The sequence below is a fragment of the Pseudophryne corroboree genome, chromosome 3 (genome assembly GCF_028390025.1).
Source record: "Pseudophryne corroboree isolate aPseCor3 chromosome 3, aPseCor3.hap2, whole genome shotgun sequence".
Lineage (NCBI taxonomy): Eukaryota > Metazoa > Chordata > Amphibia > Anura > Myobatrachidae > Pseudophryne > Pseudophryne corroboree.
Window position 1 is genome coordinate 546075892 of NC_086446.1, and position 24202 is coordinate 546100093.

General features: G+C 45.4%; 1 long non-coding RNA gene across 1 annotated transcript in view; it reads left to right on the forward strand.

Annotated features, from left to right (window-relative positions):
* Positions 1 to 12378, forward strand: part of LOC135056288 (uncharacterized) — a 78996-nt gene extending 66618 nt beyond the window's left edge. Inside the window, exon 3 of the long non-coding RNA XR_010243943.1 lies at positions 8911 to 12378. This is a non-coding gene — a long non-coding RNA (uncharacterized LOC135056288). The remainder of the gene's footprint in view (positions 1 to 8910) is intronic.
* The last annotated feature ends 11824 nt before the right edge of the window (positions 12379 to 24202 follow it).

A 24202-nucleotide genomic window follows, 5' to 3' on the forward strand; every position in this document is an offset into this window, starting at 1 on the left:
CGCAAATGTTGTAACATGGAGGAGGCGCCTAGATGGTTAACATCCCTACCTCTACTAACTGGCCTCACAAATGGAGCAGTTGACTTCACAAATGTCAGGATTTGGGTAAAAATAATCCCACACTAAAGAGGTGACTCTTTGGTCTTATGCCCAGGCATCACAATAGCTTTCTTTTTACGGGCAAGAACTGCAGCCACTGGTGGCTGACTTACACAAAAAACATCCTCAGTGTCAAAAAGTAGTATTACACACATATTCCCCTTATCCTGTTCCACTTTCACAAAAGAATCCTCAATTTCTTTTATGTCCGCATCACCATCTTTACTTGTACTGCTCCCCACATGTGCAGATGATGCAGAAATGGCGGAAGGACGTGAAAGAGGCTTCTCTATAAGGACAGTGTGAGAAATGTCAGACTCATACATAGGTAATGTGGACACCCCTAGACTCTCCTCAGGAATGTGTGACGGTTCTGAACGCACAATTTGTTCTACCCCCTCAGTGTTTTTTTTTTAAACATATTTTATTATAGAACTGTAGTTGCATAGTACAGAGATCAATACAATACGTATGTATCAATAAACATCAAGTTTGGTCAATGTTACAATACCAGAGAAAACTGGCTGATTACACGCAATTTGAATAAACAACATAACAGTACCACAAGTGCATCATGTATTTTGTCCATAACATCCTAAAAGGGAGGGTATCCTAACGCTAGGGTTTCTGAATTGTACCAGGAGGTCAAGTTTACTGCTGCACGGAGGATATCCTTCCTATTTGAGGGTAATGTGTGTACAAAAGGTAACCAAATACTAAAGAACTTTTCAGCATTACTCTCTTTCCCTTAATGGTTTTAATTTTTTTTACACCTCTTCTAGACTCTGAGTGAAAAGTTCTTGCATCATCATGAGATGCAGAAGAAGATGCCTCACTGACTGTTGCAGAACCACCACTTATAAATAAAGGGCAAGGCCCGAGTCTTTCCTTGTCACTGTGTGTGGTGAATGGCATGTTGGCAATTTTATGTTTTTCTTCAACAAACTTTCCCTTTTTTTAGAGGTTTTTTTTCTTTACCACTGTATATTTTTTGAGGGATTTTAGATGCCCTGACTTGATCATTGGTTTAGTAGATAATGTTGAAGGACTAGTATAGTCATGACTGGTGGCAGCAGCTGTAGCACTAGTATGTGGTTCCTGCTCTTCTCTCAGCTGATCGTTATCCATATCAACAAACACAACGTAGTACAAACAATAGACCAATGTATCTTTTTTGCTATTTTTTTTTTGGTTAGCAAATGACCACTCACACTGCGGGGTATCACAGCACTTATATATATTTGAACTACAATGTAGTGGGGTACAGCACACACAACAATATGTACAAAAAAAAAACTTTATTTTTTTAAAACTTTTGGATACACACTGGGGTGCAGCCTGCAGTGTCACAGTACTTGTATGGATACACTGGGGTATGTCTTGTAGCGTCACAATACTTGGATGGATAGTATGGCCTGCAGAATCACAGTACTTGTATGGACAGTTACACTGGGTACAGCCTGCAGTGTAACAGTACTTGTATGGATAGTTACACTAGGGTATGACCTGCAGCTTCACAGTACTTGTATGGATAGTTACACTGGGTTATGGCCTGCAGCATCACAGTACTTGTATGTATACACTGGGGTACAGTCTATAGCGTCACCAAAAAAAAACATTATTTCTTTTTTTTTGTAACTTTCTCTGACGTCCTAAGTGGATGCTGGGACTCCGTAAGGACCATGGGGAATAGCGGCTCCGCAGGAGACTGGGCACAACTAAAGAAAGCTTTAGGACTACCTGGTGTGCACTGGCTCCTCCCCAGAGGCGTAAATTCATACCAGATCCCCGGAGGCGAAATACACGGTGGTGCCCCCACCATCGCGGATCCCTTTTTAGGGTAAATTGTGGATAGAAGCATAACAGGGTTTCGAACATATGGGAAACGCGGGCAAAGTTCAAAAACGCTTGTTTTCGGACGCATTTTTCCATTAGTACATCCTACCCATTAGGTGAATGTACTTGGGATTATTACTAACCCCCCACCCAGTTTGATAACTCCAATATATTCACCCCTCTCACAAACAATAGTATACACTTACATTCCCCCATAAACAATAATATACTGTACACTTAAATCCCCCTGTTCAGAAACGACAATTACATGCACCAACATCTATCCTCCTCACCCACAAATTACATTATACACTTACATCCCTCCTCCCCATCAACAAATGACAATAATTTGCACTTACTCCCCTCCCCACCCACAAGTGACAGAGTAATATACACTTACACCACCCCTTAGCACAAGTGACAGTAACATACACTTACCCCCCTCCCCACCCGCAAGTGACAGAGTAATATACACTTACACCACCCCTTAGCACAAGTGACAGTAACATACACTTACCCCCCTCCCCACCCGCAAGTGACAGTTATACACACTTTCACCCCCCTTCCCACAAGTGACAGTAATATAGACTTACACCTCCCCGGTAGATGCTAGAATCAAGTGGGCTAAGGGACCTTTTCCGTAAGGGGGAGGAGTTACAACGCAAGGGGGAGGAGCTAGGCCAGCGGGATAGTTCCTCTACTATCCACGCCACCAACTATTACCTTTAGTAATTAGGTGGTGAGCGAAGCCTGTGCACTGTCACTGTGTGCAGTGTTTAGAAGCAGTGCCTCTGCGGTATGCACTGTAGCACCGGCGGGTACACAATCAATAACCGAGGGGAGAGCCAGCAGAGCTGGGTCACTATGTATAATGGCTGCTGGTGCCTCTACTACATGAATGAAAGCACCACAGACCGGAGGCCACCCCTTCTCCAGTCCTCACTGCCTGCAACAGGGACATCCCCTGCTGGCTATGTAATGATGTAATAGATGCACATAGCAGCTTATGCTAGTGCTACACATAGCACTGCACTGCTCCGGCGCCGCTGCCAATGTCTATGCGACTCACCCGCCTAGCCAGTGCTAGTTTGAAAATATAAAAGAATAAAAAAGATTAAATTACTTTGCCAGTAGCAGGTGTTAGGTGGGCCAAAGGCAGTCAACTACACAGCCTTGTGGAAGATCAGTTCCTGTATGTCAGATGTTCACAACCAGAACGGAGAGCACACAGCAGAGCACCAAGTCAGCGGTTTCTCTATCTTAGCAGGAAGGAAGGGCACTGAGCGACGGCCGGGGGTCAATGGAGGAAGTGCCCCTCAGTGCTGGGAGCCCGGCGGCAAAGGACTCCATTGTCTCCGGCAGTTCCGCCCCTGCTCCTCCCACTATGACCCTCCTCCAGACCTCAGTTAGAATCTTGTGCCCGGCTGAGCTGTATGCACACTAGGGGCTCTCCTGAGCTCCTAGAAAGAAAGTATATTTTAGGTTTTTTATTTTACAGTGAGATCTGCTGGCAACAGACTCACTGCAGCGAGGGACTAAGGGGAGAAGAAGCGAACCTACCTAACTGGTGGTAGCTTGGGCTTCTTAGGCTACTGGACACCATTAGCTCCAGAGGGATCGACCACAGGACCCGACCTCGATGTTCGGTCCCGGAGCCGCGCCGCCGGCCCCCTTACAGAGCCAGAAGCAAGAAGTGTTCCGGAAAATCGGCGGCAGAAGACTTCTGTCTTCAACAAGGTAGCGCACAGCACTGCAGCTGTGCGCCATTGCTCCTCATGCACACCTCACACTCCGGTCACTGATGGGTGCAGGGCGCTGGGGGGGGGGGGCGCCCTGAGGGCAATATAATACACCTTGGCTGGCAAATCATCACAATATATAGTCCCAGGGCTATATATGTGATAAATTACCCCTGCCAGAATCCATGAAAAAAGCGGGAGGAAAGTCCGCCGAAAAAGGGGCGGGGCTATCTCCCTCAGCACACTGGCGCCATTTTTTCTTCACAGTGCAGCTGGAAGACAGCTCCCCAGGCTCTCCCCTGTAGTTTTCACTCAAAGGGTTAAAAAGAGAAGGGGGGGCACTAAATTTAGGCGCAATATGTGTATACAAGCAGCTATTGGGGGAAAAATCACTCAGTTATAGTGTTACTCCCTGCATTATGTAGCGCTCTGGTGTGTGCTGGCATACTCTCTCTCTGTCTCCCCAAAGGACTTTGTGGGGTCCTGTCCTCAGTCAGAGCATTCCCTGTGTGTGTGTGGTGTGTCGGTACGGCTGTGTCGACATGTTGGATGAGGAAGGTTACGTGGAGGCGGAGCAGAGGCCGATAAATGGGATGTCGCCCCCTGTGGGGCCGACACCAGAGTGGATGGATAGGTGGAAGGTATTAACCGACAATGTCAACTCCTTACATAAAAGGCTGGATGACGTAACAGCTGTGGGACAGCCGGCTTCTCAGCCCGCGCCTGCCCAGGCGTCTCAAAGGCCATCAGGGGCTCAAAAAACGCCCGTTACCTCAGATGGCAGACACAGATGTCGGCACGGAGTCTGACTCCAGTGTTGACGAGGTTGAGACATATACACAATCCACTAGGAACATCCGTTGCATGATCTCGGCAATGAACAATGTGTTACACATTTCTGACATGAACCCAAGTACCACATAAAAGGGGTTTTATGTTTTGGGAGAAAAAGCAGCCAGTGTTTTGTTCCCCCATCAGATGAGTGAATGAAGTGTGTAAAGAGCGTGGGTTCCCCCGATAAGAAAATGGTAATTTCTAAAAAGTTACTGATGGCGTACCCTTTCCCGCCAGAGGATAGGTCACGTTGGGAGATATCCCCTAGGGTGGATAAGGCGCTCACACGTTTGTCAAAAAAGGTGGCACTGCCGTCTTGGGATACGGCCACTTTGAAGGAGCCTGCTGATAAAAAGCAGGAGACTATCCTGAAGTCTGTATATACACACTCAGGTACTATACTGAGACCTGCATTTGCCTCAGCATAAATAGTGCTGCTGCAGTGTGGTCTGATACCCTGTCAGATAATATTAATACCCTAGACAGGGATAATATTTTGCTAACATAGAGCATATTAAAGACGTCGTCTTATATATGAAGGATGCACAGAGGGATATTTGCCGGCTGGCATCCAGAATTAATGCAATGTCCATTCTGCCAGGAGGGTATTAGAGACCCGGCAGTGGACAGGTGATGCTCCCTTTAAAAGGCACATGGAGATTCTGCCTTATAAGGGTGAGGAATTGTTTGGGGATGGTCTCTGGGACCTCGTATCCACAGCAACAGCTGGGAAGAAAAATTTTTACCTCAGGTTTCCTCACAGCCTAAGAAAGCACCGTATTTTCAGGTACAGTCCTTTCGGCTTCAGAAAAGCAAGCGGGTCAAAGGCGCTTCCTTTCTGCACAGAGACAAGGGAAGAAGGAAAAAGCTGCACCAGACAGCCAGTTCCCAGGATCAAAAATCTTCCCCCGCTTCCTCTGAGTCCACCGCATGACGCTGGGGCTCCACAGGTGGAGACAGGTGCGGTGGGGGCGCGTCTCGGGAACTTCAGGGACCAGTGGGCTTGCCCACAGGTGGATCCCTAGGTTCTGAAAGTAGTATCACAGGGATACAGGCTGGAGTTCGAGGCGACTCCCCCTCGCCGTTACCTCACATCAGCCTTGCCTGCTGCCCTAGGAGAAAGGGAGGTAGTACTGGCGGCAATTCACAAGCTGTACTTCCAGCAGGTGAAATCAAGGTACCCCTCCTTCAACAAGGCCGGGGTTACTATTCCAAAATGTTGTGGTACCCAAACCAGACGGTTCGGTGAGACCCATTCTAAAATTGAAATCCTTGAACACTTATATACGAAGGTTCAAGTTCAAAATGGAATCGCTCAGGGCGATTATTGCAAGCCTGGAGAATTTCATGGTATCACTGGACATCAAGGATGCTTACCTGCATGTATTTACCCTCTTCACCAGGAGTACCTCAAAATTGTGGTACAGGATGGTCATTACCAATTCTAGACGTTGCCGTTGGTCTGTCCCCGGCACCGAGGGTATTTACCAAGATAATGGCCGAAATAATTATCCCGTGCTTGTACGATCTCCTTATAAAGGCGAGGTCCAGGGAGCAGTTGTTCGTCGGAGTAGCACTATCTCGGGAAGTGCTACAACAGCACGGCTGGATTCTGAATATTCCAAAGTCGCAGCTGGTTCCTACGACGCATCTACTGTTCCTGGGTATGGTTCTGGACACAGAACAGGATAAAAAAGGGTTTCTCCCGGAGGAGAAGTCCTAGGAGTTGTCGTCTCTAGACAGAGACCTCCTAATACAAATACAGGTGTCGGTGCATCAATGCACGCGAGCCCTGGGAAAGATGGTAGCTTCTTACGAAGAAATTCCATTCGCCAGGTCCCATGCAAGGATCTTCCAGTGGGATCTGTTGGACAAGTGGTCCGGGTCGCATCTTCAGATGCATCGGCGGATAACCCTGTCTCCAAGGGCCAGGGTGTCGCTGTTGTGGTGGCTGCAGAGTGCTCATCTTCTAGGGGGCCGCAGATTCGGCATACAGGACTGGGTCCTGGTGACCACGGATGCCAGCCTTCGAGGCTGGGGGGGCAGTCACACAGGGAAGAAACTTCCAAGGACTATGGAAAAGTCAGGAGACTTCCCTACACATAAATATTCTGGAACTAAGGGCTATTTACAATGTCCTAGGTCAGGCTAGACCCTGCTTCAACACCGGCCGGTGCTGATCTAGTCAGACAACATCACGGCGGTCGCTCATGTAAACCGACAGGGCGGCACAAGAAGCAGGATGGCGATGGCAGAAGCCACAAGGATTCTCCGATGGGCGGAAAATCATGTGTTAGCACTGTCAGCAGTGTTCATTCCCGGAGTGGACAACTGGGAAGCAGACTTTCTCAGCAGACACGACCTCCACCCGGGAGAGTGGGGACTTCATCCAGAAGTCTTCCAAATGATTGTACACCGTTGGGAAAGGCCACAGGTGGACATGATGGCGTCCCGCCTCAACATAAAGCTACAAAGATATTGCGCCAGGTCAAGGGACCCTCAGGCGATAGCTATGGACGCTCTGGTAACACCGTGGGTGTACCAGTCGGTGTATGTGTTCCCTTCTCTGCCTCTCTTACCCAGGGTAATGAGAATAATAAGAAGGAGAGGAGTAAGTACTATACTCATTGTTCCGGATTGGCCAAGAAGAGCTTGGTACCCAGAACTCCAAGAAATGATCTCAGAGGACCCATGGCCTCTGCCGCTCAGACAGGACCTGCTGCAGCAGGGGGCCTGTCTGTTCCAAGACGTACCGCGGCTGCGTTTGACGACATGGCGGTTGAACGCCGGATCCTGAAGGAAAAGGGCATTCTGGAGGAAGTTATCCCTACGCTAATTAAAGGTAGGAAAGAAGTGAACGCAGACCATTATCACCGCATATGGCGGAAATATGTTGCGTGCTGTGAGGCCAGGAAGGCCCCAAAGGAGGAATTTCAGCTAGGTCGATTTCTGCACTTCCTACAGTCAGGGTGACTATGGGCCTAAAATTGGGTTCCATTAAGGTCCAGATTTCGGCTCTATCGATTTTCTTCCAAAATAGAACTGGCTTCACTGCCTGAAGTTTAGACTTTTGTTAAGGGAGTGCTGCATAGTCAGCCCCCGTTTGTGCCTCCAGTGGCACCGTGGGATCTCAACGTGGTGTTGGATTTCCTGAAGTCGCATTGGGTTGAGCCACTTAAATCCGTGGAGCTACAATACCTCACCTGGAAAGTGGTCATGCTGTTGGCCTTGGCGTCGGCCAGGCATGTATCAGAATTGGCGGCTTTGTCATGCTAAAGCCCTTATCTGATTTTTTATATGGATAAGGCGGAATTGAGGACTCGTTCCCAATTCCTTCCTAAGGTGGTATCAGTTTTTCATGTGAACCAACCTATTGTGGTGCCTGCGGCTACTTGGGACTTGGAGGATTCCAAGTTACTGGACGTAGTCAGGGCCCTGAAAAGTATATGTTTCCAGGACGGCTGGAGTCAGGAAAACTGACTCGCTATTTATCCTGTATGCACCCAACAAGCTGGGTGCTCCTGCTTCTGAGCAGACTATTGCTCGCTGGATCTGTAGCACGATTCAGCTTGCACATTCTGCGGCTGGACTGCCGCATCCTAAATCAGTGAAAGCCCATTCCACGAGGACAGTGGGCTCTTCTTGGGCGGCTGCCCGAGGGGTCTCGGCTCTACAACTTTGCCGAGCAGCTACTTGGTCGGGGTCAAACACATTTGCTAAATTCTACAAGTTTGACACCCTGGCTGAGGAGGACCTAGAGTTTGCCCATTCGGTGCTGCAGAGTCATCCGCACTCTCCCGCCCGTTTGGGAGCTTTGGTATAATCCCCATGGTCCTTACGGAGTCCCAGCATCCACTTAGGACGTCAGAGAAAATAAGATTTTACTCACCGGTAAATCTATTTCTCGTAGTCCGTAGTGGATGCTGGGTGCCCATCCCAAGTGCGGATTGTCTGCAATACTTGTTTATAGTTATTGCCTAACTAAAGGGTTATTGTTGAGCCATCTGTTGAGAGGCTCAGTTATATTTCATACTGTTAACTGGGTATAGTATCACGAGTTATACGGTGTGATTGGTGTGGCTGGTATGAGTCTTACCCGGGATTCAACATCCTTCCTTATTGTGTCAGCTCTTCCGGGCACAGTATCCTAACTGAGGTCTGGAGGAGGGTCATAGTGGGAGGAGCCAGTGCACACCAGGTAGTCCTAAAGCTTTCTTTAGATGTGCCCAGTCTCCTGCGGAGCCGCTATTCCCCATGGTCCTTACGGAGTCCCAGCATCCACTACGGACTACGAGAAATAGATTTACCGGTGAGTAAAATCTTATTTTTTTTTACTTTTTCTTACTTTTTTTTTAAATTCATTTAATTTTTTATTTACTTTTTTTTTTAAATACTGGAACAGATGGACACCAGACAGGTGTGTCGGCAGCACTGGAGCGGATAGACATTAGACCGATGTATCGGCAACACTGGAGTGGATGGACACTGGACAGGTGCGTCAGCAGCACAGGAGTGGATGGACACAGCAGCCCCTGGATAAACACAGACAGCAGCCCCTGGATAAGCACAGACAGCTACCCCTGGATAGCAGCCCCTGGATGGACACAGACAGCAGCCCCCGGATGGACACAGACAGCAGCTTCTGGATGGACACAGCAGCCCCTGGATGGACACAGAAAGCAGCTTCTCGATGGACACAGGGCCTAATTCAGATGATTGCAACAGCAAATTTGTTAGCTAATGGGCAAAACCATGGTGGTCATTCAGAGTTGTTCGCTCGCTAGCAGTATTTAGCAGCCGTGCAAACGCTATGCCGCCTGCCACTGGGAGTGTATTTTAGCTTAGCAGAAGTGCGAACGAAAGGATCGCAGAGCGGCGGCATAATTTGTTTGTGCAGTTTTAGAGTAGCTCAATACCTACTTAGCGCTTGCGATGACTTCAGACTGTTCAGTTCCTGTTTTGACGTCACAAACACACCCTGCGTTTGCCAAGCCACGCCTGCGTTTTTCCTGGCATGCCTGCGTTTGTCCGAACACTCCTTGAAAACGGTCAGTTGACACCCAGAAACGCCCACTTTATGTCAATCACTCTGCGGTCAGCAGTGCGACTCAAATGCTTCGCTAGACCTTGTGATTGTCACAGGAGGCATATCCGTGCTCAGATTGCTGAGTCAAGGTGTGCGATGTGTCAATTAGCCAATTGGAGCACTGCAGAAACTGCTGAGAAGTTCCTGCAACATATCAGGAAGCTCTTACAGCAGCATCTGCAGTAGTGTGTAAATGGTGAAGAGAGAGGGGATGGGTGCCTGCTCTCTAATAAACATTTTGTTTCTTTAAACTAAAACTGGTTGCCCAAGGCAGTAAGTCTGGGTACACACCACAGCCACAAAGCAGCAGATTAGGTATGCTATATACACTTAAACCATCGGCCGCTCGATCTGTCGATGCTGACATATTAACTGGGTGGGCTTTTGAATCTGCCTGTCTAATTGTGTTGTCAGTGTCAGCGGTACCCGCAGCCAGTGTATGGGCAGTTGCAGGGTCACCCATACACACAACCAGACATGCCAATATATCATTCAGATATATCGGCATCGGCTCTGCTGCAAGGCCAAAATAATGTATTTCTGAACGACATATCGGTTGTACACATCCTCCGATGATCTATATGATGAATAATATTTATGTCTAGTGTATACCCACCATAAGAGAAGAACCAGACCACCCCTGCATGAACCCCGCCCCTTGATAGAGACGTACCTGTGAACGTGGTGCGGGCACAGTAGGCTCTTGTACAATGCCAGAGTCTGCTGCACCGCCAGAGAGGAGGGGGCCCGATCGGAGCCTGCACAGAGGCCCCCTCCTCTCTTAAAGTGCTTCTGCTTTATCCCCTATTTTCTCTCATTACTCACTCCCTCTAGAACAGTGGGATGTAATTAAAAGGTGTACATTAACAATGTCGACGTGCATCCTGTCGACACCACATGTCCAGTTATGATGTTGACATTGTTAAAATGTCTACAAGCAACATGTTGTCATTCTCACAATGTCCTATTTGAACATTAACGTTAATACGCATTTTGGTTATTGGGTGTCACTGTAACTAGATGGGGGCTGCTATCCTTGAAAAACACTAGTTGGTTGATCTCCATTTTTGACTATACTATATTCCCAGAATGTTTACAGGTAAAATGTTGGCATTCGCCCTCATTCCGAGTTGATCGCTCGCTAGCTGCTTTTAGCAGCATTGCACATGCTAGGCCGCCGCCCTCTGGGAGTGTATCTTAGCTTAGCAGAATAGCGAACGAAAGATTAGCAGAACTGCTACTAAATAATTCTTTGCAGTTTCTGAGTAGCTCCTGACCTACTCACAGATTGCGATCAGCTCGGTCCGTTTAGTTCCTGGTTTGACGTCACAAACTCGCTCTGCGTTCGGCCAGCCACTCCTGCGTTTTTGCCTGACACGCCTGCGTTTTTTAGCACACTCCTGGAAAATGCTCAGTTACCACCCAGAAACGCCCCTTTCCTGTCAATCACTCACCGATCAGCAGTGCGACTGAAAAGCGCCGCAGAATCCACAGCAAATCTACTAAGTTCTTAGTTAAATAACTAAGCGCATGCGCCCTGCATGCCTTGCGCATGCGCATTTTGCAACAAATCGCAGCATAGCGAAAATCGGCAACGAGCGAACAACTTGGAATGACCCCCATTGTCAGAATGTTGACATTAGGGTTAGGCTGCCGGAGGGTTAGGGATAGGCTGCAGGCAGAGGCGGATTGGCCATAGGGCTTACAGAGAAGAATCCCGGTGGGCCGACGCACCCGCTGGGCCTGTTTTGTTTGAGGACATGTGGTCCTATTTATAGACATAATGAATAAGATGCAAAATAATTTGCATATATGAAAATTTCTTTACCACTTAGCCTGTCATTGCAGATGATCTAGTGCAGTGGTTCTCAAACTCGGTCCTCAGGACCCCACACAGTGCATGTTTTGCAGGTAACCCAGCAAGTGCACAGGTGTATTAATTACTCACTGAGACATTTTAAAAGGTCCACAGGTGGAGCTAATTATGTCACTTGTAATTCTGTCAGGAGACCTGCAAATCATGCACTGTGTGGGGTCCTGAGGACCGAGTTTGAGAACCTGTGATCTAGTGTATGCTCTGTCTGCCTGCTTGGCTGACATATAAGATTGAGTGAATAGTGATTGGAATACGGTTGGTGTAATAAGCAAGAAAATAGATCTTTCTAAAGAATGATATAGTTTCCTAAATTCTGAAGGTGTATCATATAATGTGCTCATAATATTTAATTTTATTTCATTTTAACTTCCCCCTTGATGCTGGACATGCCCACTATCTGGAAAGTCTTGGGGGGAGGGTGCTGCTGCCATGGCCCATGGGTAGACATTACGCCATTGACCTTACCCATGTGGGGCCACTAGTACAAATTTTTCCAGGGCCGCTTTTTGTTCCCAATCCGCCCCTGGGCTGCAGGGGTTTTAGGATTGTTCTGTTTGACTTGTCTAATACTGGTATGCACCAGCAGGGACTGCTGCCTGGAATCAACTCTTTCTGTTCAGGACTATTGACCTGCTTGTTAAGAGTTAATCTGCCTGATTAGTGGCATCTTTGGTGCAGGTACTTAACTTCTCTCCATGAGACTGTGCATTGCTGGTCAATTAGTTCCTGTGCTATTCTTGGGATCTGCATCTGAAGTTACTGATGTTTCTCTGATCAGGGCCGAAACTAGGATTTACGTCACCCGGGGCAAGGCATTAGCTTGGCACCCCCCACCCCCACCCACGCATGTAACTATGTGTGCGTATTATATATATATATATATATATAGCAGTGAGAGAGGATCCGGCACTCAAAGGACTTAGATGTAAGCAATTAGCTGGTTCAAGTAAATGAGCTGACAGCGCAGCATCGTGAAGTCAACGTTTCATTTATTTAACATAAATTTCGTCAGGACAAGAATAACATACATGAGGAAACATCTTACCTTAAATAACCCACCACACAGACCATCGTGTGCGCTGCGTGTGCTTCCTGGACGGGGCTTGATGACGTCACCACCCAGCGACGTGCGCTCTCCAGCGCCGTTTCCATGGTTACCCGCCGGAGGCAGACGCAGCACTGAAAACATAATAATAAAAGGGATTTCAACTGTTAACATTTCACCAATAACGTGAAAAATAAAATATAAATAAATGTGCAAAACACTTAGAGGAAGTGTTTGTGCGGTAGAGCATACATGTACATATTTTATAATCTGGCAATAATATATATAGAAATATGCAATATAAAGGTCTAGTAATAATACATTGAATAATCAATCAATAATTACACCTAGATAATGGTGGATTAATTTGAAAACAAGAGTTTTTTTATGAAAAGACTACAAAAAGCACCCCAGGTTATTAGACTCATTTAAACCGTACGGTGACAGTGTGCGGAGCTCAAAGATCCACCGGGCTTCCCTGCGTAGCAATAAGGCTCCCCGGTCACCACCCCGTATATTGGCCGGAATATGGTCGATGACCTTGTGTCGTAAACTGGCCAATGTGTGATTTGCTTCACGAAAGTGGCGGGCGACCGGTTGTTCCTGAGGAGTCCCTGCAAGGGCAGACCGTATAGCTTGACAGTGTAATGCCATCCTTTCTCTGAATTGCCTGATGGTTTTACCTACATATAGTAAACCACATGGGCACTTAATGTAGTAAATGACATAAGTGCTCTGACAGGTTAAGACATGCTTGATTTTAATTTTTGATCCGGAGTGTGGATGATTAAAGAAAGGACCACTTTCCATTGAACGGCATGTCGTGCAACCTAGGCACTTATAACAACCCGGTTGTCGAGTAAGAAAAGTTCTGGGAATGGTGATGTTCATATTTGAAATGTCATTTTTGACTAGGATGTCACGGAGATTACGGTTTCGTTTGTAACTTGGCATCAACTTGCAATCTTGCAGGGATTTTAGTTCGGGATCAGCCATAAGTATGGGCCACAAGATAAGGTAAGATGTTTCCTCATGTATGTTATTCTTGTCCTGACGAAATTTATGTTAAATAAATGAAACGTTGACTTCACGATGCTGCGCTGTCAGCTCATTTACTTGAACCAGCTAATTGCTTACATCTAAGTCCTTTGAGTGCCGGATCCTCTCTCACTGCTATTGGACTTTTTTTCTGGCACCTAGGCACTAATATTGTTGGCTGTGGACCCTTGGAGTGCCAGTCCTCACATCACCATATATATATATATATATATATATATATCTCGGGAGAGAGAGAGAAATCCAATATCTCAGCAGAGACAAGGTGGCACTCGAAGTCTTATTCAAACAAAGCTTATTGTTCTCTAAGTTTCAGGGGATGAACCCCTTTCATCTCCTGACGAAAGGGGTTCATCCCCTGAAATGTGGAGCACAATAAACTTCGTTTGAATAAGACTTTGAGTGCCGCCTTGACTCTGCTGAGATATTGGATTTCTATATGCTTTGGAGGAAGGCAACGAAACATCTACACAGCTCTACATGAGCGTGAGTGCCGAATATACATGTGCAATATATATATATATATATATATATATATATTTATATACTCCATATGGACTAATGGCTGGTAGCTGCTGCAAAGCTTCTTATGAAGGGAATACCTAGACATTGATACATATATAAAATCACACACCTAAACACATACACACCGGCATACATACATACACTCACTCACTCACTCACTCACTCACTCACTCACTCACTCACTCACTCACTCACATATATACATATAGCCAGATACCTGTATACATACATACATATATAGAGTCACACATATATATACACAGTGACACACAAGCACACATACAGATGTGTATGTAACCCGGCAAATTCCTGGGTCACATGTCTGAAAGCGGCATAACCCTCCCCACGTCCTACAAGTAATACCGCACCGAACTTCAAATTGCTGCAATTCATTTATATGTGTGTATATACTGTATATACACACACATTACATAAAATACACACATATATATATATACCCATACATACACACACACACACACACACACACACACACACACACACACACACACACACACACACACACACACACACACAAATAGAAGTTAATAGAAAATTATACTTACCTGCCATGTTTCAGACTATGATGCGCTGTTCATGGTCTTGCTTCTGTTGGTCTGCACCTCTTCCAATGGCAGCCGCCAACCATGGAGGGGGAGAGTAGGCATAGGCACGCATGGGGAGGTAGCAGAGAAACAGATGGGGAATGGTATGGAGGCACACAGGGGGGCAGAGGTTCTCAATGGATAGTGAGCAGAGGCACGGGAGGAGTATCAGAGACACAGATAGAGGTGACAGAGACATGGATAGGGAACATGTCAAATATATATAGACTGTACAGTATATAGGAAAGTGAGCAGAGGCACTGATGGGAAAGGGACTGAGGCATAGAAGGGGAGGGGCAGAGAAAGATGTTCACATGAGGTGAGGAGCAGATGCACACGAGGATATAGGGAAAGAGGCGCACACATGGGGATATAGGAAAAGAGGCAGACATGGGGTGGGTAGGGGCAGAGGCAGACATGGGGATATAGGGAAAGAGGCACATATGGGTATATTGGAGAGAGCCATACCTGGGGATACAGGGGAGAGAGGCACAGCTGGATAACTTCTGATGGCCTCTCTAGCTCAGCCTCAGTTAGAGGAAGCAGGAGAAGAACGGAGGAGCAGCAGGAGACCTGGGGGCGGGGCAACATGCAGAGAGGACAGAGGAGTGAAGAGCTCCCCACTCTGCTGTTGCTGCGCTTGTCAAACAGCTGACAGGCAGCGATAAGCTTAGGCAGTGCATGACGGAGCAGTTTCAGCACGAACTCCATGACCAGGTCTTCTCTCCCCTCACTTCAGAGACAGACAGCGGCAGTGCTATGTGGGGCTGGAGCCTCACTCATCTCGGACAACACTTAGCGGGTAGCGCCTGCTCTAGTTAGGGGGGACTTGGCGCCCCCTCCAATCCGGCGCCCAGGTCGCCTGCCCCCCTAGCCCCCCCCCCCCTAGTTGCGGCCCTGCTCTGATGTTCCTAGATAGTGTCCTGTCTGAACTCCTGACTGATATGCCTGTATCTGGTGTTACTCTTTACCTGAACTCTGCACTTTAACTGGGACTTTGATTAGTTGCTGGTCTACTACTGAGTTATGCCTGTATTTAGATTCATGAGTTTTCTGTCTGCATACTTTGACCTGTATCCTGAGTTCTGTTTTTGTACTTTTACCCCCAAACTCTGTATAACCTTTCCATTCACATGTGGTGTGGAAAATAAACCTTTTATGAATCTGGTTCTGTATCACTATTTGGGATTATGTACACTGGGGGTTAAAACACAATGGCCAGCCAAACTAAAATGGAACTTGCTGCTAAATACTTTTTTCATCTTCATGTTAATTAATAATGTTAACAGTTCTGCTCCTTTGTAGTGGAAGGTGCCTTCATTGCAGGTGCTACACTTTGAGATGCAGCTACTATATTCTCAGCACAATTGTATAGTTTCATGCCTGATCTGCTTAAACGGGTTGGGGCTGCGTTACCGGCGGCCGGGATCACGGCGGTCTGCATCCCGATGCCAGGATTTCGGTCACAGAATGCCGGCGGCTGGGGCCAGCGGAACGAAGCCCCTTGCGGGCTCGGTGCTGCGCTCCCCACAAGTTCTATTCCCACTCTATGGGTGTCGTGGATACCCATGAGTGGGAATAGTCTCTTCTAGTCGGCATGCCGACTGTCAGTCTTGTTAGTGTTCGGGATGCAGATGGAGGTTATGTGACCATCGGTCACATAACTACATCCTGCTTAAACACCTAGCACCTCCTACTTCAGGTTACAACATCTTGTATGATGCAGGTATTGCAGCTGAATCATTTATCTCTGAGGGTTCTCAGAGTAGGAGATGAAAGTCATGCTGAACCAACTGTGTTTCCCAGTGAAGGAACTTCTGTGAGGCTCAACAGTTTTCAGTGGATTTTCCTCAGAGACCTTAGGGGTAAATGTAAAACTGGTGATGTTGCCCATAGTAGCAACCAATCAGATTTTATCTATTATCTTCTAGAAGCAGCTAGATAAATGTTAAGTAGAGTCTGATTGGTTGCTATAAGCAACATCAATAGTTCTAAAAAAAAACCCTCCCACCTTAGTAAATTTACCCCCTAGTATACTGGTAGTTACAGATCCAGATGTGTCAGTAGATCACACCCTTATTTGTCAGAGGAGTACAGCAGCAGAAGATATTTCCAGCTGTGCCTGCGTTGTGCTAGTGCTGATCATTTTCTGCTGCAATGCCCATTATGAAGGATAAATCAACCAATAGAGCAGCATCTTCCTCCTTGGCTAAAGACTCCTGTGTCCTCTGCCAGTTCTGAGTCTTCCATGTTAATGTCTTCCAGTCCTACTTGGGAACTCCTAACTCCTGCTTGCTAGTTCTACCCCAGGAGGGGGTTCTGAGTCTGCCACCCAGGAGGGCACGTTTATCTGCCGCTCGCACCTGGGAACTTCTGTCTGCTGGTCCCGCTTTCGGGACTTCAGTGTGCTGGTTCCAGTAAGGGACTCCTGTCTGCTGATCCCACTCAGGGACTTTTGTCTGCCAGACTGCTGCCCAGCTTCAAAGTCCAGTGACCACTGCCCAGCTATAAGTCCAGCGACCACTGCCCAGTGTCAAAATCCAGCGATTGCTGCCTTGCCAGAAACCTGAGAGGGTCTGTTTGCTTTGCCGGTGGTCTGAGAGTTGTTCTTCACCTTGCCAGAGATCCAAGTGGTGCCCGCCTTGCCAGAGGTCTAAGAGGTACCTGCCTTACCAGAGGTACGAGAGGTGTCTGCTGTCTTGCCTTCGAGCATGAGTCTTTGTTTCCCATGTCTCCGGGCACGAAGTTCTGTCTGCCCTTGCCTTTGGGCATGATGTCTTCTAATTAACAATAGAAAATACACAGGTAGAAAAAAGTCCCTTTAATCGTACATTAAAGAGAAAATGTCATCTTTACAGAGCACCAGTTCAAGCCTCACCTTAGGTGGGATGTATTAAGGGCAAAATGTGTCAAGACTATGGGCCTAATTAGGAGTTAATCGCAGCAGCAAATTTGTTAGCAGTTGGGCACCATGTGCACTGCAGGGGGAGACCATGTGCAGAGAGAGTTAGATTTGGGTGGGGTGTGTTCAAACTGAAATCTAAATTGCAGTGTAAAAATAAAGCAGCCAGTATTTACCCTGCACAGAAACGAAATAACCCACCCAAATCTAACTCTCTCAGCAAATGTTATATCTGCCACACCTGCAGTGCACATGGGCCCTCATTCCGAGTTGGTCGCTAAGTTTTTCGTTCGCACAACATATTCGCAAAGTTGCGTTAGTGTAGTAAATTTGCGAACATCCGCCCCCAACGTGTTTTTGCACATTCGTACGCAGTATTACACAAAACGGGCGTACGCCAAATGACCTCGCAGTAATGCGAAACCATCGCAGCATTGCGAAACCTTCGCAAAAACACATACTTCATCGTAAAAATACTAAGTTGTAGTAGATTTACTCATTTTTCCATAAAAGTGCACACTTTTAAGGTAAACCGCTCAAAAATGTTTTTTTTTTGTGATTAAGTGAAATTAGCCCTTTCATTTTAAAGTCCACAAGCCCTTGTCAATTACGAATCCAATTAGTGTAATGATTGATAATGTTCCAAAACAATTAAGTCAGCCAAAAAAACCAGATTAACACTTTGTTGCCATAATTGGCCATCAACATGTAAAAGTGTAAAATTAAATTTTAATTTTTTTTTAGTTTTTTATTGTTTTTTTTAAAGATGTTGTTTGTGAATGAAGGTGTTTACATGTTTATTAACACTATAATCTCCTAACTGTTTTTAAAAAAAAAAACTTACGTTACATGTGAGTAATGTTTTAGTAAAACAATTTCTGCCTGCCAATCTGCTGATCCTTTTTTGCATTAATAAGCACAACACCCGGTTAACTTGAAACAACTTTTTTATATTTTTTAAAATTTAGAAAACATTATTTTTTTTTATAAATAAACAAATTCATGCAAATTTTTGCAATTGATCGAGACAAGTCAATAATCCATGCAGGTGTTGGCGCATTGTGTCAATAATCCCACCAAAACTTGTGGGATCTCCAACTGCAACATCTGAAATTAAGATGCAACAGAAACATTAATAACTTAATTACATTACTTATTATCCAAGCAAGGCACAAAGCACACTTAAATGCAGGCATGTCAAAACTGCTGGCCTCCAGCTGTTGTGAAACTACATATACCAGCATGCCTTTTCACAGTTTTGTGGTCAGAGAATGCCAAAGCTGTGTCAGGGCATGCTGGGATGTGTATTTTTTCACCAGCATGAGGGCCGCAGTTTGGACAGGCCTGCTTTAATGCCTAAGTGACTACATCATGGCTGCTTTAAGGCTAAATCAGTAGCATAACACACAAGCCTGCTCAGCAATGTTTTGTTTTTTTAACAAGAAAGTGAACCACACCATGTGGTACATTTACTACTACGGGAGTTCAATTTAAGATGGGAAGTAGACCATAGCAACCAATCAAATTAAACATGTTATCTTGTAAAAGTGGGCATAACAATTTAATTTATAATCTTATTGGTTGCTATGGTCAACATCCCATGTTAAAGATAACTACCATCTTAGTAAATGTAACACCATGTTGGCATTCATTCACATCTGTACTGAAGAGAATTAAATTTAAGGAGGTTTGGTCCTGCATCATCACACTGCATATCAACATCTTCAGAAGGACTACATATCCTAGCATGCCCACAATCCATGAAAAACCAGTTTACTAAATAAGGTCAAAGAGGTTTTGAAAAATAAAATTAGCATTTTGTGAGTGTAACTTTCACACCACAAATCATTGGGTTGTTCTGCTGGCTAACAAAGTGAAGCATGTGATTTGAAAGTGCAAACATTATGAATAGAGAGGCACAAGTGTAAAAGACAACAACATACTAAACTCCACTCAGGTAGAAATGTTTGGCTGAAAAATGAGCACATATTAAACCATGTAGTCCTGGCAACCCTGTCAAACTAATTAGTGTTGACATAGAGTGGACACACAAAACATTGCACACATAAACACTACATATAATGATACTCACAAAAATTACAATGCAACATGAACACCATCAATAATAACTGAAAATGTTTACCTTGCTAGCTGATTTTCAACAGTACAACAGTGCATGTTTTTACATTGTAAGTGTAAGTAGGTCATATTTTTAAATGAAATGTAAAAACACTTACTTTCCTCAGCAACATTATGGTCACCACTGACACCATCAGGGGCTTCTTCTGCCCATTCTGTGGGTGGTGAAGGCAGCTGGATGGGGGAAGGAGGAGGGATTGGGGAAGGAGGAGGGATGGGGGAAGGAGGCTGGATGGGTGAAGGAGGAGGGTTTGGGGAAGGAGGAGAGATGGGGGAAGGAGGAGGGATTGGGAATGTAATTTCTGAGGGTGGGTCTGATTGAGAGGGCGAGGGGGCGGAGAGAATGTTAGTCCAATAGAGGGTGAGGGGGGCTGAGAAGGGGAGTTGGAAGTAGAAGGAGAAGGGGACTGGGAAGGAGGAGAAGGGGTCACAGAAAGAAAAGGAGAGGTGGGCTGAGAAGGGGAGTGGAAAGGGGAGTGGGCCTGGGAAGGTGAGGGGGACTGGGAAGCTGAGGGGGACTGGGAAGCTGAGGGGGACTGGGAAGGGGAGGGGGACTGGGAAGGGGAGGGGGAGTGGGAAGGGGAGGGGGACTGGGAAGGGGAGGGGGAGTGAGAAGGGGAGGGGGGCTGAGAAGGTGCCTGATGTGGCCTCCCTGCATGTGGTTGCCGTTGTGGTCGTCCTATAATGATATATGTGTTATAATTTAGTTTGCATGTTAAATTACTTAAAAAACATTTGTCAATTACACTGTTCTGTCCCATGTAAAAGACACAGGGCTTGTTTTTTGTTTAAAAAAAACATTTTTAAAAGCTCTTCATGTTGGCCACAGCAACCAAAATGATTCCACTTAATTTTTTGGATGCTCATTACTGAATCTATTCCATTGAGTCATATTGATTGGTATAGGCAACATCACCAGATCACTATTCAAGCCACCTTATTATATAGACACCACTGATCAAGTTTTTTGGTACAGTTTCCAGCCTGGGTATTAATTCTGTACAACATGCACTTGTTTGTTTACACTTTGCTACAGTCAGTACTGTTTGCCCTAACCACACACACTGTCATATTTATTAAATTTGTTCACTCAGTGTTGCAATTACAGACTACCACTTAGTGTAAATTAGCAAAATTTATGCTAAAAATCTCTGTTATGTAATGTAACTTACTGCGTGCACGCAGTTCCCTGATTTGCTGGCGGATCTCCGCCAACAGTTCTGGAGTCCTCCTGCGGAGATCACTCCATCTCCTCTCCAGTTGGATGATGGTCCGCCTGCTGCGGACGCGAGACCGCAGTAGGTGGCGGACCTCCGCGTAGGCCTCGCGCTTAACACGATTTGGGATGAAGCGCCCAACGCGGCCTACGCGGCGGTCCATCACCGCAACCAGGACGCGGAGCTCCCGCCTGGTGAAAGGTGCAGCACGCATCATGGCAATGGCGTTTTCCTTATTTGGGCATATATTTATAGTGTGTGTTAGCATGTGATTGGTCCTAAATCTATGCTGTCATTTCAAATAACTTTATTGATCTTTGCAATGCTGTGAAGAGCAGAGTGGTAATTTCGCACGAGCGGAAATACGCAGTCGCGGAATAGAAATAAAAACACAACCAACTAAAACACCAACACAAACACAGACACAGACACACACACACTTTTGTTAAAATTTCTAAACATATCTGTGTACTCACCACAGTTTGTGTGATAATTCAGCTGGACAGTCACAAAGTGGTCAACATTCAGTTTCATTTGTTTGTGTGTTTTTAAAAAAAAACAGGATTTTATTAAAGAAAACAAATAAGGACACTATTTAGCAACATCACATTATTAGATTTGCAAAGAACACATTGTAAGCTTAACCTGTTGATGGATATTTTTTAAAAAAATAATTAGAGAATCCCACACACCCAAATCATTACACAATGGCCTTACAATAGTAAGCAAAATTTCAGCATTACAAAATGAACATAAGCATACTGTGGTTTTTAATATTTTGTAAAAGTAAATAAAAAAACACTATACCTGAAATATTCTGCAACAATGCTTGCCCTGACTTGGCTTCCCCTCCGTGTAACACTCCCCCCACCGAAGTGACGGACAACCCCTGGCTCCTCATCAGGCAATTCCTCTGTCTGAGGAAGCTCTACGCTACTCCTTACCGCGATGTTATGTAGTATAGCGCACAGGACCACTAGTTTACTTGCCATCTCCGGCGAATACATAATGTCGCCACCAGTGCGGTGGAGCACACGAAACCGCCCTTTAAGGACCCCAATTGTGCGCTCCACCAGCTGTCTAGTGGCAGTAAGCGCGGAGTTAAATGCCATCTGTGGTCCTGGCCTGGGATTACGGTAAGGAGTCATGAGCAAGGGGGTGCAAGGATATCCACGGTCTCCTGTTTGATGAGAAGTAAAAATTAGAAATAGTATATTCCGATAATTTGGTAAAAATGACAGGAAATTATGTTGGCCAACTCACCCAATAACCACATGTCTGCTCGTTGACTTGATCTTAATCTGTGCCATATCCCTGATTGTCTAATGACATACGCATCATGTGAGTTTCCGGGAAACTTGGCATTCAGGGAAAGGATCTGGAGGGATGGCCCACAAACAACCATTACATTCAGAGAATGAAACAGTTTCCTGTTTCTAAAAATTTCTTCATTATGTCTTGGTGGCTGAATAGCTACATGTGTGCCATCCACAACCCCAATAACATGTGGGAAGCGACTACCACCTTCCTCAAATTGCCGCTTCACCACATCTAGGGCACCAACATCCAAAGGCATAGCAATAAATTGCTTAACCCGCTTTAGGAAAGCCTGGCTGACACGCCGCAGGACCTTACTGAACTGGCCCTGCGACATGCCAACCAGGTCTCCAACTACATGCTGAAAAGACCCTGTAGCCAAAAAATGTAACACAGCAAGGAATTGTGTCAATGGTGGTATTGCTGTAGGATACCGAATTGAAGACTCCAGATCACTCTCTATTATGGAGAGAGTGTCTAGGATTAGATGTGGTGGCAGCCTGTATCTACGCACAACAACATCATCTGGCATCTCAAAAAGTAGGACACGGGTTCGGAAAATTGGTGGCCTAGCACGCCTCCGTTGCCTTGGTTGATGAGGAGCCGGTTGTGGTTGTGGGGCTGGCGGTTGGGGTGGGAGTGCTGCCGTGGGTTGGGGTGGGAGGGCTTCTGCTGCCACAAACACTGACATCACACACTTTAAAAAAGATTAACACATATGTTGAATAAGACAAATGCAAAGCCAAAAAACTAAATTTATAAAAAATAAAAAAAAACGGGGTGTCAACTTACTGCAGGAGCATAAGACATTTTTTCTGGGTTCAATTCCGGGAAAATGTGAAATTGAGACAAAAAAGGATAAACACAAATTAAAAGTGTGAAACCTACATATTGTTTTTATAAAAAAAAAAAAAAAACATAATAAGACCATCAAAGACATCACAAACACCTAAGTATAAATTTACAAAAATCGGTTAGACATCTCAAAAAAATTAAAAAACAAAGTTAGCCCTTTAGTAGCTAGTACAGGCAAGAACAGCACTACTTTGCAGAACAATCCTGGGAAAAATATGATTAATTATTATAAAGATGGCTGACAAACATAAGCAAAACACTTTGAACAAACACAAACAGGCACCAACACAGGCAAATGGGACTTACCTGCTCCAAAGAAAGAAAATAAATGCCAATTAGTGTTCGAGGTCACACTAATGAACTAAAAGAAAACGGGTTTAAGTCACCACAAATAAGACACCTACAAGAGACCAAAAATGACAGTAAGAACAACATAGAGACCATTAACACAAACAGGCACCAACACAGGCAAAGGGGACTTACCTGCTCCAAAGAAAGAAAATAAATGCCAATTAGTGTTCGAGGTCACACTAATGAACTAAAAGAAAATGGGTTTAAGTCACCACAAATAAGACACCTACAAGAGACCAAAAATGACAGTAAGAACAACATAGAGACCATTAACACAAACAGGCACCAACACAGGCAAAGGGGACTTACCTGCTCCAAAGAAAGAAAATAAATGCCAATTAGTGTTTGAGGTCACACTAATGAACTAAAAGAAAACGGGTTTAAGTCACCACAAATAAGACACCTACAAGAGACCAAAAATGACAGTAAGAACAACATTTTAACATTAGTCCACACAACAGCAACACTGAAGCACAGGTTTAGTGTTAAAAATGTACAATCAAAATATAGATTTACAAAATTAAACATTTAATAATCCAAAAGCAAAAAAAAAAAAAAAAAGGAAAATTGAACAAGACGAATGCACGAATACTCACAAACGGAATTTCGCAAAAAGTATGCAATACTGTCTATATGCTAAACGCGAACAAACGGACAAAGGTATGCTTGACAATTACTCACTCAGAAAAGTACTTTAGCACCTTCACGCACGGACCAACA